The sequence below is a fragment of the Macrobrachium rosenbergii genome, chromosome 4 (assembly GCF_040412425.1).
Source record: "Macrobrachium rosenbergii isolate ZJJX-2024 chromosome 4, ASM4041242v1, whole genome shotgun sequence".
NCBI classification, from domain to species: Eukaryota; Metazoa; Arthropoda; class Malacostraca; order Decapoda; family Palaemonidae; genus Macrobrachium; species Macrobrachium rosenbergii.
In genome coordinates this window covers 41,352,791-41,369,764 of record NC_089744.1, presented here as the reverse complement: position 1 = coordinate 41,369,764, position 16,974 = coordinate 41,352,791, and the positions used below count along the sequence as shown (strand labels likewise).

General features: G+C 36.6%; 1 protein-coding gene across 10 annotated transcripts in view; it reads right to left on the bottom strand.

Annotated features, from left to right (window-relative positions):
• Positions 1-16,974, bottom strand: part of Balat (Beta-alanine transporter) — a 299,782-nt gene that overhangs the window by 144,880 nt on the left and 137,928 nt on the right. The window contains exon 1 of one of the 10 annotated variants that reach the window (XM_067094803.1): positions 16,269-16,552. The exons of the other annotated variants lie outside the window; for them this stretch is intronic. The gene's annotated coding sequence lies outside the window, so the exon portion shown is untranslated. Of the gene's footprint in view, positions 1-16,268; positions 16,553-16,974 lie in introns of those variants that run through there. 10 annotated transcript variants of the gene reach the window in all.

The following is a 16,974-nucleotide window of genomic DNA, read 5'->3' as shown; positions in this document are numbered from 1 at the left end:
TCTGAATTGTTCATAATAAACACACATGGTATGTGGCTTGACCTACTTCATTTGTATCCAACCCACCTCCCAGCTGTAGGACAGTGGTTACTGATTCTACTGACAGAGATTTCGCTAAGATTAGTAATTGAGTGAATTATGTGAATAATGCTGAATCCTACCAGGCCAAAAAGGGGAATGATTTTAAGGGAGAGGATAAATACTTTTATCAGGAATAAAAGAATTTAAAAAAGAAAGTAACAACAAAGGATCTCAGCCCCCAATACGTTTAATGCTTATAAGCATTAGACGCATTCAGATGTTTTAATGATCTGCTAATTCCATAGGAAATGATAGGATGTGGCTTGGAGCTTAATGAATATAAAGAAGAATCGGAGTTTCATGAACTGCCCAAATCCGAAGAAAATAAAGAGTCAAAGTGATTGTATTAAAAGGGGTCAAGACCAGGCAATCATAATTTTTCACGAGGTTCCTTTTATCTAAGAGAATTTCGGAGCAGAAATAACGAACAGGGCAGAAATTCCAAGATAAACGCATATAGAACAAGTAAGATATATACTACATTCATTTTTACCCTTCAAAACTCCATCCCTTGTATTAATTTTAAAATACATCATATAATATGTGTGTATATATATATATATATATATATATATATATATATATATATATATATATATATATATATATATATATATATATATATATATATACACACATATATATATATGTGTACGTATAACTTCCACAGAAGACCTCAGTGATACGGAAGGTTAAAAAAACGGGGATTATCTCCAAGCTTTTCAGAGGTCAGCCTGCCTCCAGCCTTGAAGATAGGACCAGACGGTCCCCTGAAAGCTGGGAAAGAAAGAATCTCATTTTTTTAAAACTTCTATATCATTAATATATATATAATTATATACTGTATATAATATATATCCATATATATAGTTATATATTTTTATATAATACACACACATACATACATATATATATATATATATATATATATATATATATATATATATATATATATATATATATATATATATATATATATATATATATATATATATATATATATATATATATATATATATATATATATATATATACATACATACATACATACATATATATATATATATATATATATATATATATATATATATATATATATATATATATATATATATATGTGTGTATATATATATATATATATATATATATATATATATATATATATATGAAAACTGTAACTTACATCTCTTCCACTAGTCGTCGTCGCTATGCACGTTGTTTGTTAGGGTAGAATTGTTGAATTGTTAGCGCCGTCAGCGCAATTTATATCTAAGCGAAGAAAGAGACTAACCCAGTGAGAGAATGTAAAGAGATGCTATGAGCAACTCGCATTGGATTACATCTTCAAATGTCGTCACAAAGACGACTCTCTATGCGACGTATAAGCATGGTGGCGTTGAGAGCTTCTTAAGGACAACTTTATGTCCTTTCATGATGGTATTAAACGCAAAATGATCTTCACTTCTTGGGTACATGAAGTGAACGGCTTTGAGGGAGTCATTAGATTGGTTTCAAAAGAACATAGGCAATTGACCAGTTAAGGGAGAGTGTTGGGTAGAATTTTATCGGGGACAGAAGGCGTAATAGAAGTGTTGTAAGAAAAAGCTTGGTTCTCCTTTCGAATTTTAGGATCATTTCCTGTCACCAATGATCAAGCTCATTACCATCTTTCATTCATGGGGATAATGTCAGAATAGACATTACTGACCTACTGAAGATAGCGTTGACGCGAAACCTTCAGAGCTAAATTATGCCGATGAAAATGAAGAGTGCACTTGTCCTCAGTAACTCTCTCCTTCCGTATGCTTTATTTTATTCATTTGAAGTCACCTTTTCTGTTGCTGTTCAGCTGATGAAGTATAAACTCACGGATATGACTCAGTCTGAGAGTGCCAACTTACTGATAATTCTTGTGACGTTAGAATGTAAAAAAAAAAAAAATAATAATAATAATAATAATAATAATAATAATAATAATAAATAATAATAATAATAATAATAATGTCGTGATATAAAATAGGTCTTGCGTCCTATAAAACGATTTCTTTTTCTCATGAAAACTTATTACACTTTTATACTTTCATAGTAAAATACCATAATTCAACGGCTTAAGAGAAATTACAAAATATATATATATATATATATATATATATATATATATATATATATATATATATATATATATATATATATATATATATATTATACTTGGGCATTTACGAATCAAAGCTCGAATTAAGGTCATCATTCATTCATTTATTTCTTTTTCTTTGCATTCACAGAAATAACACTGATCAGATAAAATCGTTATTTTTTTTTAGTGGGGGGAGGGGCCTGACCTAGTAGACAAGAGACTGTTTCCAGAATTAAGATCAGATCGCGTTTAAACAAGTTTGTATACAAGATATCTTATTTCATATCATTTTTCTTTTGGTCAGAGGACAGGCAGCCAGATAACCCACGCCAAATAATATATATATATATATATATATATATATATATATATATATATATATATATATATATATATATATATATATATATATATATACACGTGATCTTAGTTAAAATTTAGTACCTAGACTTGAGTACTTGTCAAGTTTTACTTTCTTCATGTCCCTGAAATTTGTCATCGTGTAAGTTTTGTCTATTCTTTATTGTATTCCAGATCTCACCCCATATCTAAAGTTTCAGTCATTTTACACCATATCCTTGTACTTCTCAGATGTGGTTTCTAGAACTGTATATGGATTTCGACAATCAAATGTAAAAACCGCTTGAAATTTTTTCTTTATGAACTATTGCTGTATCAACATCAATAAGAAATCAGAGATTATTTGGATAAATAGTATTTCATAAAGGATAGTTACTGATTGGTTGATTATGAAATTTAGGTCTTGAAGACCAAGCGCCGGAACCCATCACGATTATTCAGCGCCGTAATGAAGGTGAAATATATAAATTAATGATATGATTGATAATGAATAGGTGAATGATGATATACTAGTAAAATTCAATGTTAAAATACAAACGTAAAAAATGAAGAATGATATTAGATCGAACCAACAAAAAATAAGTATATATTAAACTTTTATATTCAAAATATATACTTAGTATAAGAATAAATATGACTAAAATCTTCATTAAATATACTGAAATCATATCCCATTGAAATAACCAGATTCTTTCAGATAGCTCATAAGGTTATCTACCTCAACGTCATCATTTAAAATTTCTAAAATAGTCTTCCCAGTTAGTAAGTACTTTGCCCTAAGGCGATTAAATTTAGGAGAGCGCACCAGCATGTGCTCAACGGATACCTGACCATCACAGTGAGCACAAACTGGGGCAATGGCTCCCTCTAAAATATAGTTATGAGTGAAGCGGGTATGGCCAATCCTAAGCCGTGTTAGGATGATCACAAATCTTCTGTAAGGTTAAAACCCGAACTCCAAAATTCTATACTTTTTCTGTTTCTGTACTTCCTATTTGTGCATAAAATAAGGAAAGTCCATCTCTCCTGCCATTTTGTACGAATGTATCGTCTGATATCGTACAAAATGTGGCACCTTATTAGTTAAGAAATCACATCTTGCAGCATCCTTTGCTTTACCACCAGCCAGTTCGTTCCCTTCTAGACCAGTGTGCCTAGGAATCCAACAAAACCTTACTGACTTGCGGCGAACAGAAAGATAAAAAAAAAGCCATTCACGAACCTTTTGAATTAAGGGATGGGTAGGGTTAAACTTCTTTAGGGCTTCTAAAACACTCCTTGAGTCACTATAAATTACTGCGGATTTAAATTTCTTATCAGATGCAAGATTTAAAACATCCACTATGGCTGTTGCTTCAGCAGTGAATAAGGATGAGGAGTCTGATAACTTTTTTATATATGATTCCCCCTCACACACCATTGCACATCCTACTCCATCTTCCGAAAACTTGCTCCAAAAACTTGTTTCTGACTTCTTCTTCTTCACGTTCTTTCTTCTTTGTCTCTTTAATGCAGACATCTATTGCTGGAATAAACCATGGAGGGACAGCAGGATGTTCAACTTGTAGGATCTTCTGCATCTTTATACTTTCATCCTTCAGTTCACCCAGCTGTCTGATCTGAAATGGTATTGAAGATCTAGATCCAAAAAGACTCGAGTCACACAGTTTTAAGATCTCAAAAGAAGGATTCTCCTTTGAGCTTTTCAGCCGCATGGTGTGTCTCAGACCTAGCTCATGCCTCCTTAAGTCCAGTGGTAGCTGATGGGAGTCTACATACATAATTTAAATGGGTGAAGTTCTAAAAGCTCCAGTGCAGATCCTTAGCCCCATATTATGCACAGCGTCCAATCCCTTAAGTTTACTCTTTGAAGCAGATGAGTATACTTGGCAGCCATTGTCTAACTCAGAAAAACATATTGATTTATAAAGCCTTAACAACGATTTCTTATCAGCACCCCAATTAAAATTAGATACTATTTTTAAAATATTTAATGATCTTCACTTTCACTTTTAACTGGTCAATATGATTATTCCAAGTGAGCTTTTCATCAAAGACCATTCCTAAACATTTTACTTCAGTAGAGTAAGGTAAAATAATTCCATTTAAGGTAAGAGTTGGAATGGTTTCCTTAGTTCAGCGTCTGCAGAACCGAACAGCGACAGTTTTTGGTTCGGAGAATCGAAACCCTCGCTAATTAGCCCACTTGCTTACTTTATCGATGGCCTTTTGCATGAACCTGCTAGTAGATGCTGCACCATATCCTGTGCAGTACAGAGCCAAATCATCTACAAATAAAGACCCTTTTACTGGTGATGATATCTTTTCTAATATTTCATTAATGACAATAGCAAAGAGAGTGACACTATGGACACTACCCTGAGGAACTCCCTCTTCTTGTAAGAAAGGTCGTGATACATGATTCCCAACTCTTACCTTTATATATCTTTCTGATGAAAACGAATTTATAAATCTGATAATTTTTCCTTTAATGTCCATCTTATACAACTTTTTTATGATACCATAACGCCATGTGGTGTCATATGCCTTTTCCAAATCAAAGAAAACTACTATTGTTTGGCTCTGTTTAGTAAAATCTTGTTGTATTTGCTTTGAGAGCCTGAGCAAGGGATCTAAAGTAGATCTACTTTTCCTAAAGCCAAACTGGAACGGAGGAAGAATTTATTTGTTTCTAAGTGCCATACAAGTCTGGTGTTAATCATCTTTTCCATCAGCTTACAAACACAACTGGTGAGAGCTATTGGTCTGTAGCTGCTGGGTAAAGAAGGATCCTTGTTTGGTTTCTTCATAGGGAGGATTAATGATTATTTCCAGCTCTTAGGAATAATACCAGTTTCCCAGATTTCACTTATTATAGCTAAAAGAAATTTCTTTGACTTTTCTGGGAGATGTTTCAGATTTCATAGAGTATTTTATCTTCACCTGGGGCTGATGGTTTGGTATTCTGCGAGGCATCTTTGAGTTCCTGCCGTGTAAATTTTGCATTATACGGTTCAAAATTATTTTCACTTAAATCAAGAAAAATCTGGGCATTTCTATTGTCTTGGAATTCTACAGAATAGTTCTCACTACTTGATATTCTCGAGAAATATTCTCCTAATTTTTCTGTGACCCTCTCTGGTTGGGTGATAAGGTCACCATTTATCTTAAGGACGGAAGTTCAGGGACAAACTTGCCATTTAGTTTTTAAATTTCTTCCAAATCATTTTGGATGGTGTTTTTGAGCTAACGCCATTAATGCAGTACATCCATGACTCCCTTTTTACTTTTTTTAAATATTTATTTTGCCTGGCCACAGCACATTGGTAAATAACTTTGGCTTGGGCAGTTCAACTCCTCTTATACTTTTTGTACCATTTTATAGTGATCTTTCTCATACTACTGCAGGTTTTGTTTTCCACCAAGGAACTGCTGGTCTAGAGGGCAACCCTTTTGTTGTTGGAATAGAGGCAATTGCACTGTTGATGGTGGTGTCACTGAAATAATTATATACCTCCAAGATGGATGGAAATGATTTTACATTCTTGTTCATGAGAACACTCACTAAATTTTTTCCAGTCTGCTTCATCTACCTTCAATTTGGGAGGTGAGTCAGAGGGCTGATTCTTAACTGTTTTTATATGATTTGGGAAGTGGTCACTCCCAGTTGGATATTCATTTACTGACCATTCATAATCAATGTGAACACTATGTGAGCAAAAGCTCAGATCGACAGCCAAATAAGTATTGGAGTAGATGTTATGGTAAGTCATGGCTCCATTATTGAGTATAGTGATATTATGATCATCCATAATACCCTCCAACATCCTACCCTTGGCATCTGTCGTGTTCCCACCCCATATGAGGTTGTGAGCATTAAAATCACCAAGGAGGAGGAAAGGAGTAGGAAGCTGAGTGACCAGTAAATGAATATCATTATATGTGAAATGCAAATCAGGAGGAACATAGATGAAGCAAATTGTAATTTGCTTGTCTAAAATGAAAGTTACTGCTACAGCTTGGAGATGAGTATTAACTGACAGCAAGGAGTGTTGCAACCACTTATGCGCAATAACTGCTGCACCTGCCTTAGCTCTATCTCCGATTGATGGTGGAGAATTATATATGCTGTAATTTAACCCAGGATTATATCGTATGCTTCCAAGCTTAGTTTCCTGGAGACAATACCTGGGCTATGGTCATGGAGCAGTACCTTCAGCTCTTCACTTCGAGCCCCAAGACCTCTTCAGTTCCATTGCAGTATTAACATGAAAACTATTTTTTGGGCTTGGTGGACGGCCCTTTGAATGCAGCCTTCTCATTTACTCTCCTATGTTTATGAGTATTTTCAAGAGACGATTTGGAAAGGACTGGTCTTGGCAGGTTTGGTTTATTATCTTTTGATTCACTGGTGTTATTTTGTTTCCCTTTCTTGTCAATTTGTTTAAATTCAGGCTGGGGTTCTTGCATCAAGCTTAGTACTTCGTATCTATTACTAAGTGATGCATGTTTAACTGGAAGAGAGGATGAGAGGGAAATGTCTCCTGTTTTGGTGCTTTGCTCCTCAGTCTCCATTAAATCAGGCAGAGACTCTGCCTTAGACAATTCCAAGGTGGTTGGGTTAAGTGCCATCTTATCCTCCTTGGAGGCTTGTGCTCTAGCCTCAACAGGCCGAGCACCTGACCCAGATGGCTGGGCCACTACCACAGGGGTTGATGCACCTGCTACATTAGAGGGTGCTGCCACTGCACCCCTAGTGATAGATAGGGGTAGTGGCTTAAGAACTTGAGCATACCTCCGAGGTTGTTGTCCTAATTGTCTTTTCGCAAAACCAATACTCATATGCTCTGCATTGGCTTTTTTTAGTGCAGACAGTTCAAATTTGTAAATTTCACAATTTTTGTTATTGGATTTATGTTCCAGTTGACAATTAACACATTTTGCTTTTCTATTACATTCATCATCATGATGAACACCAGAGCAGTTTATACAAATTTTAGCATTTTTGCAGTTTTTTGATGGGTGGCCAAACTTAAAGCAATGATACCACTGCATTGGTCTTTGCTGGAAAGGACGTACTCATACCCTTTCATTTTCAAATATGACATGAGAAGGTACTTCAGAGTCTACAAAGGTTACAATGATCATGTTGGCAATAGCTGCCTTTTTTACTCTACAAACTGAAGTGGGACTCATTTCTAGAATTTCTTCTTCTGTCGTGTCATAAAGGTCTTTATCAAATAGTACTCCCCTCCCATAACTAAAGCTTAAGTGGGGCTTGATCTTCGTAATCATTCCATCATTTTTTACGTCCAACAAGGTCAGCATATATGCTTGGCTTATGGATTTGGCATGAATAAGAATGGTGTTCTTCCCAAAAAGAGAAATATCACCACTCTTTATTCCTCCCATTTTTTTCTGAAGAAACCTGCAAAATTTACAGTAGTTATAATTTTCCTCCTTGGCTGAAGCTACCACCCACAAAGGAGGGACTCCTAAACCTCCTCTGGTTTCTCTCTGGTTTATCCTGAGCCCATTTAGATGGCACATAGACATCCATGTCTTTGGGAACTTTGTCTGTTAAGGCTCCTCGTACTGTAGCTTGACCTATTTGCATGGCACTTATCATACTACTAGCCTTTAGAGCCTCATCTTGGCTCCTAAGGGTAACCCACGCTTCCCATTTAGATTCAATATCAATAAAGTTCATCCTGATTTCTACAACAGTTCCAAATGATTTCAGAGCTGTCGAGATCATTTCATAATCACAACGGACTGGTAAGTCTTCTCAAATTTTTTACACAACCTGGCTGCGTAGAGGATTTAATTTTCAATGAAGATTTCTTGGAGAAGTCTGTGTCCTTGCTTGAAGTCACCATCAATGAAGCATGGCTAGAGGGTCTAGGGGAGGGGGAGTCAGGAGGGGGATCAGAATATTTGTTATTACTGCTTTTTGTCAATTTATTTTTGGAGAAATCATCAACATTTGGAGAAATTTCAATCTCCAAGGTGGCTGCAGAGGTCATCATCTGTGCCAGAACAGTACCATCAGAGGGTCTGGGGGTACTTGAATCCTTATAAATGTTAGACATAAAGATTTGACAGGGGTAAAAAAAATAATAATAAACCTGAAAACCTTAAAAAGATATCTTCAGGCTTTCATGGTGTTTATTCTTCCACCAATGGCACAAGTGAGAACTGACTCCCAAATGTACACGTCCCTACCCACAGGGGATGCAACACGATTATAGTGGCCCAAGTGTAAGCCAAACCCGCCTGCTAGGACTAAAGGTATTACGAGAATACTATCATCCCCACTCTAATCGTGTTATGGGCAAACCGGATAGAATGCCGAGAGTCCTATCCCCAGAACCAGACACCCCTGGAATCTGTGGTCCAGCCCTAAAGAATAGTTCTGCCTGATAGCTCTCAGGTCTGGACATTATCGGACAGCTGATGGTCCTACCACAGTTCCCACTATTTAGCTTCTGATATAAACCCAATCCCAGCTATGATTATCTTTTCCTGTTTATCAGGTCCAATAAATTTTAGCAAAAGCTGAAAATTCCACAAAAATTAAATCAAAGATATATATATAATGGTACATGGCACTCTTGGACTCAAACCCGGGAACAGATTCCTGGGGTTCAAGAGACCCCTCACCCCATCAAGGTTGTCCTAAATCGAGGGGGAGAAAGGATAGTTATGCTCACCCTAAATCAGGAGTTACTCTAGGGTGAGAAATCCAGGCAGACTTTACCCTGGATGAGGAATCGCTTCAGAAAGAGAATATAAGGGATTGGCCTCGTGCCATATATTTTGAAGAATAGATATCGATCTTCAAGAGCGTCGGTGGCTCAGTCGGTAGAGCAGCGGCCTAGGACTTCGTAGAAGTCCGTGGCGCAGGTTCAAATCCGCAGCCGACTGGTCAGTGAAGATGGACATTTTGCTATCCAAGTAGACACCCCGGGATTACGTATGTAATCAACGGATAGGTTTGCTGAAAAGCAAATGGGTGTTACAGACTAATACACACATAAACAAAGCCACTCCAACAACTTCTAAAAACATAACAGACACCTCACACGTCTCGAACTGTCGACCTACCTGCCCAGTTCTCCTCGCTGCTTGGGAGAAAGGGAGCTGGGGATTGGCACGATACACGTACACATCGTTACCAGGGTCTAAGCAATGTCAGGCAGGGCAGCCGATCGAGGCTACGGCTTACCCCAACGCCAAATCAAAGTCCTTCGTAAAGAAGGCATCGTGCTTACCCCATATAGAAAATGGGAAAAAAGCACGTTAAAACGAAGAAGAAGATATCGATGTTCAGTATGAATTTTCCAATTGATGGTAAAGTGAAGAAAAGACAGCAAAACACTTTCAAAGTTGTCCACGATACTTGGGCGAGTTTGCCAGCGAATGTTTCTGATTTGCACAATTCTTTTTCTGAGGTTGCTTTTACCGACTTCTTGCACAATCCCTCTCCTTAGAAGCAGCTTAGTTGCTCCCTTCTGAGTTATAACTTAGTTTTCTAGGATTATCCTACTACTTTTGTGAGGTTCTTTATTGCCTCATTTTACTCCACTATAATTTCTAAGACAGTTAGCTGTCGGTTCTGTTGATCTCCTCTGAGGTAACTTGTGATCATTTTCGGAAAATTGACAACCAATAAACCAATAAACAGAAATATAGTTTCATAATACCCCCTTTGCCTATCCGTCTGTTTTAACCAGACAATTCCAAAGAATTATGCATACATAAACAACGTTCATAGCTTCATGAAATAACCGGATCATAATTGAGTCATAAACCTTGAAGATCATTCCTAAATACGTAAAGATGGATAAATATGGTCACTAGAATTTTAAACGTCCTTCAATTTGCGTAGGGAATGTACTTGTATGTTTGTATATATGTTTTAAAATAACGCTGAAGAAATTAGTGAAATTTTCTTGATAGGTTCTTAGGCGTCAGTTTTTATAGTTATCTAGGTGAAACAATCGTCAAACTCTCTCCTTTCGGATCTCACTGTGACCCATTGCTATACGCCAGACGCCTAATTCTTTTGCACGTTTCCAAGCATTGACTTCTGGGATGCGATTGTTAGATCCATGCACATGCATATGCCTACACGGTCACCCATCCGCTTCCTCAAGGGAGACTATGTGCAATGTACCCGGATATTAATACATGAAAATATGTGTGATGAATTGAAGATAACAACAAATGCTTTTAGAAGCATTTCGTCACATTCTCGCCATTTAATATGCATAATGGGATGTCTTCGGCTAAATGTCCGTGAAGACTCATTGAGAGACGGACAGAATGACAGAAACAAGTGTCATACGTCATCAGCCAATGCCCTGATTATTCGCTTTGTGTGAAACGAGATTAATGTACTTAGTCGAACTTTCATTTGCCCTCTGTCAACACAGGGTTGCTGATGCAATCTATGTTTACGTCCGTTGCTTTGCTGAGTCTTCTTGGGAACGCTCTCTCTCTCTCTCTCTCTCTCTCTCTCTCTCTCTCTCTCTCTCATGGTGATGCTGAAGCTGTTCGTAGAAATGTATGTATGCATGTAGGTATTTCTTTGGCTGATTAATTCATGATACATTAGCTATGGCCATAGATTATGGAAAATCTCTCCGCTCAAGTAAAAAGAGAAAGAACTGCTTGACAGTTTAAACCCAATATGTGTGCACATACATACATACAGTAAATACACATACGACCCATACGCTTTACAACATAAGATTCGTTTTCTATTTACTAAAAAGCATGTTATTCAACACTGTAAATGTATGCATGGTCATTTGGTAGTAAAATATTTGGTTCACGTCGCAGAATCTACGCTTCACAGCCACGCAACAAACTGTGCATGTCATGGTAATCTCCACAAACAGCGCAATTTGCCTAATCAGTGTTCTTGGAGGTTCGTGTCATTTCACGGGACTACTGCGTCATTTATTAAAAAGATGCTACCATGGTGAGAGAGAGAGAGAGAGAGAGAGAGAGAGAGAGAGAGAGAGAGACTATCCTTTCTATCAACTTGGCAAAAGGGTAAAACGCTAAATATTTGGTTTCCTTGCTTTTTACGCTTTATCTCTTAAGCGTACTTTTATGTTGGCTGATGTTACGATCTCGGATTCCACAAATATAGAACACAGTCAACGAAAGCCTATATCCAGTTTGGTTTCTCTGAGTTTCTGTCTTATATCGAGTTATTTGCTATTCATGGAAATCACATAATACCGACCATACTGTCTCTCACATCCAAACACAACTGCCTGTGCAGACAGACTAACCTATACACCCCCTGCTGTTCATTAAAATAATGCTTTATACTATAGTCTCCCTGCCGTTTTGCCAACCCCTCTCTTGGCAATCGATATCCTGGTAGGAAGCAGGGACGCCGAAAACACGAAAAAAAATCATATATGTTCTTAACCCACCAACCGTAACAGGATTCAGACCTACCCCTTTCGGTTTAGAGGATCGATAACTTGTCCGTTAGGCCAAACTCTTGCTGTCGAGTGTATCGTGTCAATTGCTGTATGTACTGGAATCATCATGAATATAGTCATAACTTGCTGTTTCCTAGAGAGTATTCATAACTTTATCCTGTCTTATAAGCCATTTTAATCAATTGTAAATTCAATAATTTTAGGCTTAAGATTGCAGCCTCCTGGCTACATTCGCTCTAATCCTTCAAACTACTTTCCTGCTGCCTTATTTTCTAAAAATTTCTAGTGACCAAACCTTACTCAACACTCAGTTTCTTAACCACCTTGAATTCAGCTGTCCTTTTTGGGTCACCAATATGTCTTTAATGAGGAAAGGCCAAATGGTGAATTTCTTTCCTTATCTTACTGATGCTTGGACATCTTCACGCCAGCACTTTAAAGAATCCAATGTGCTGTATCTCTCGACGTTAGGGCACTTGGCAGTCTGGTTCAGTTAGTCAAACTTCTTGATTGAACTGAATTGAATATGGAATTTAGGCAAAAGGCCAAGCACTGGGAACTATGAAGTCATTCAGCGCTGAAACGGAAATTGACAGTAAAAGGTTTGAAAGGTGTAACAGGAAGAAAATCTCGCAGTCGCACTACGAATCAATTGTTCGATGAAAGAAAGAGAATATGAAAGGAGGTACAGTAAAAGAAACGAAAGGGGTTGCAGCTAGGGGCCGAAGGGACACTGCAAAGAACCTTAAGTAATGCCTACAGCGCACCGCATTAGGTGCACTGACGGCAATACCCCCTACGGGAACAAACTCCTTGATAAGAGATTCACTCTCTCCTTCTTTAACTTCATTTTCAGCCTTTAATCTAATATGAAAAGTGCAGCATCTGCTCCCTTTCCCTGCTGTTAATCAGCGACCGCTTCCAGTCTCCTCTGCCTGTTTTCCCATCTTCCATATCTCCCCTTCATTCACCTCAGACTTTCTTCTGTTAGTTGCGTTAATTCTCAAATTTCCCTGTGCTCATCAGCCAGCTTTCTTTAATCAAGTGGCTTGAAACTTAGTAGAGTTCAATGTCGGGAATGTGGTTTCTTTAGATTTCTGTCTCCTCTCCCTTCCAGTTCTTCGATTATTTTATAGGAAAATTTCATTGAACCTCTCTTTTTATTTCGATGATGTTGTTGTCCAGTTGCGGTTAAATTATATAATATTAGGAAGAAAACATCGTCCAAACCGTTATTTCTTCTAAAATTCAGGTGTGATTTCATAAGCCATCATTTTTTCTTTATCTCAGGAATTAAGCTTTATGTTCGGCTTAACCATCCTGTACTAATTTCATAATTATATAATGCAGCCGTCTTTAACTTTTGTGTGTTGAAATTCTGGTTATTTACGTCACGTAAATGCACACTGAAGACCTTATCATATGCGCTAACGGTCTCTTAAAAGAACTGTCGGGTTATAAGTGAAATGTGACCCGAAAAATTCTAATTAAACCCATTCAAGTAGTGTAAACTTGATTGTAATTAAATACATAAAAGGGATAAAATTCATAAGAATGCAGCTAAGGATCCCTTAAACGGCCCATGGCGAACTCAATATCTGATGCAATACTGCGCAAGTGCTCCCATGAAACTGAGTTGCCAAATGCTTGTTTTATAGTTACTTCAACGTATTTACAGAAGCCGTATTTTGTTTTTATTAGAGAGCATTTGCTTCTTTTTCTTAAATTTCAAGATGTTTTACGATAAAAAAATCTGCCTCGTTCAATGTGTGTGGAGCTAAACACTGCACAAAGGTAAAACTCATACTCTTCCATCAACAACATTCCGTTACAAACACCTCTTTACCTCTTAGCTGCTACATTATTCTCTTTCTCTAATGTGGTAATCTGGTTTCCTATAGGATTTGCTTCCTAGCCTCTCTCTTTCTTTCTTAATCTATACATACCAAAAACCGCAACATATCTTTGAAGCAAATTAGGCAGAGCATCCAGGTGTATCTGACCTGTGCCTCCTGTATACGGTATGTTTGCTTCCTTCCAAAATGCTTCGACTGTTGTCACAATACTTTGAAGCTCTTACTTATGTTTTGTTATGAAATGTTTAGCGTTGTTTTGTTTGGCAGGAATTGAAATGAAATTAGAGTCACAATTTTGGAGATCTGTACAGTTATCATGAAGGACAAAAATTTTAAGAAATTGTTTAAGGAAAAATAATCTGAACGCAAATATCTGTTTTCCTATTAAGAGTAGGAAAAGCCGGTTTTCTTACCTCTGAGGAGTGTCTAAAAACAAAAGCAAAATCAAAATCAAATACTGGGATAAAAACAATTTATTTCACTTCTGGGGTTGATAGAAACTAATATATGGACCCTCTCAGCTTCAAGCAGTTGCAGCTAACGGCACTGTTATCATCATCATTGTCACCTATTCTCCAGGTAAACCTCGTATTTATGGTAAATTTAACATTCCTATTTAGAAAACCATTGTGCATACTGTTAATCCGCTAGATGAGACGTGATATTAAACAGCTAAATGGGGAAGAAGTAGGAAGGGAGGATGCAGAGGAAAGATGATTTGCACGATTTCGTTGACATAGGACGGGGGAAATGCTGTGTGACGAACATTCAGGATTCCAAACCAAGGTCACCTTGCCATTCTGTTCTTTTTATATTCATTTATTAATTTTCTATTCTGTGACCACATTTTCTCGCGTATTATGTTTTACTTCAGGTTCTGTATTCTTAAAGAGGTAAAAGAAAGTGATATATATATATATATATATATATATATATATATATATATATATATATATATATATATATATATATATATATATATATACATGTATGTTGAATTTAAAAGGCAACGTTGACTCCCCAAACAATCACGTGATGTCCAAAAATTCTTATTCTTTTAACCTAATACTATGAATATCTATTCATTTAACTGTGTCTGGTGAAAGATAAAATCAAGCAAAGCTTAATTTTGCTGCTAGCAATGTCAAATCCAATAAATCTCTTTACTGAATCATGGAAAATCAATCCAGATATAACTGGAAAACAAATCATGGGATCTCTCTCTCGCTGCATGTGGGTGATGTACAACGAATATGTACTTAGTTTACCCTTACAATACTAAATCACTCCGACTTGTGATCACAATATAATTGCGATAAACCAAAATATGAAAAGTACATACACATCAAGTAGACTGGTTTTGGCATCTTCCAAGACATGTATAATACAATGAGAATTTATTCTCCTTTAAATAATTTTTTCCTATACACGGATGCAGTATCCGAGAATGTGTTTCCCCCAAAGGACACCTGACAATGAAAGATTAGACTGCCACTAATATTTTATGATAATGATAATATACATGACTGACTATCGGAAATGAACGTGAAACTAAGACGAAACAGTCATGAAGGATGAAGCTTGCGTCTCGTTTTTTTTTTTTTTTTTCACCGTCCACACGTGGCGCAACAACAGCAAACGCGCATCGGCATCAATTATCACATGACAAGAAAGCCCTTCATATCTAATTGTTGGAATCCCATTCTTACTTTCATTTAGAACTGACATTTACGAATAAAAAAAACATGAATTGTTTGGACTAAAATTGTTCTTAATAGTATTCATTCTTCTCCTTTATACATTGCTACATGCTCTTTTACATGATACTAATATATTATTACCATTATTATTGTAATTCCATGTTCTGTGTAGGGTTATGCCGTAATTGTTTATCAAACTATTTTCCTCATATTAACAACAGCTTCTACGTCAGAGCTTCCTAATTTGAAACATAATGAAATCATATGTGAGAACAAAGACTCGAAAGCCCCAATAAGGTTGCAGCACCTCCAAACCCATAACACCCTTAAATACAGACACACACACACACACTCATGTAACAGAGCAAAGAAAATAAAGCTTGACCCCTTCTGCCCTGCAAAAGCCAACGAATGAAATTTTGTTAAAATCCCTTGCGTTTAATGCATGTGTTCTTTAGGTATGAGTTTCATTTTCCCTTTGCGATAAAGAAAGTATGAGTGCTGAGTCATACAGCTACTTCAACATTCATAAATTATTGTCAATAAATCACCATAAGACCACACTATAAAGCGAAGGTTCCGAAGTGTCAACTAGGAACTGCAGTGACCATCCCCATAACAAAAATGACAAAAAAGTTGACACACCAGGTCAGCATATTATGTTACTCACCGGATTGTTTTCACTTTTTACTTCGCGACTTATTAAGATAGTTCCACCAATTCTAAAATACTCTCCAATGCTTATCATAATTGACTCTTTGTGACTGATTGATTTATGAAATTTAGGCTGTCAAACCCAGCACTGAGGCACTTTCGGCCATTTATCGTTAAGACAATAAGAGGGATCTGGAGTCGTTCGACAAGATAAAAGAGATGTAGGAAATAAATGAAATGAAGTACAAGGATTTAAAGGAACGCTGTGTGCAGTAAATGCCCTTTAGTAATGCCAACACTGCACTAAATGGACGTGCACTGACAGCACTACCACCTTATTCTTATCAGGAATTGGATCCACGGTTATCACTGATCTGTTATCACTGAATTAACAGAGTCGCAGTTTAAAACAAGCTGAAAATTTTACAAATACGTCTAAACAATCGAATTTGCAACGGTCTGTTTCGCCTGTATTATAATTACTTAAGAATAGCGCCAGGCTGAGCATGAGTAGTTTTCCAATGGGAAGGATATTAATTTCCATTCAGAATAAGGCAAGAGAAATAGATATGAATTGCAAATTCCTATATAAACCAAAATAGAACGCCTACAGACTCATAACAACTGTTGGTCGTTAGGAATTTTAGGAAGTTTCAGTGAGGAACAAAGCTGAAATATCAGGAAAAATTAAGAGAAACAGACTGTTCTATTATTAGGAGCCA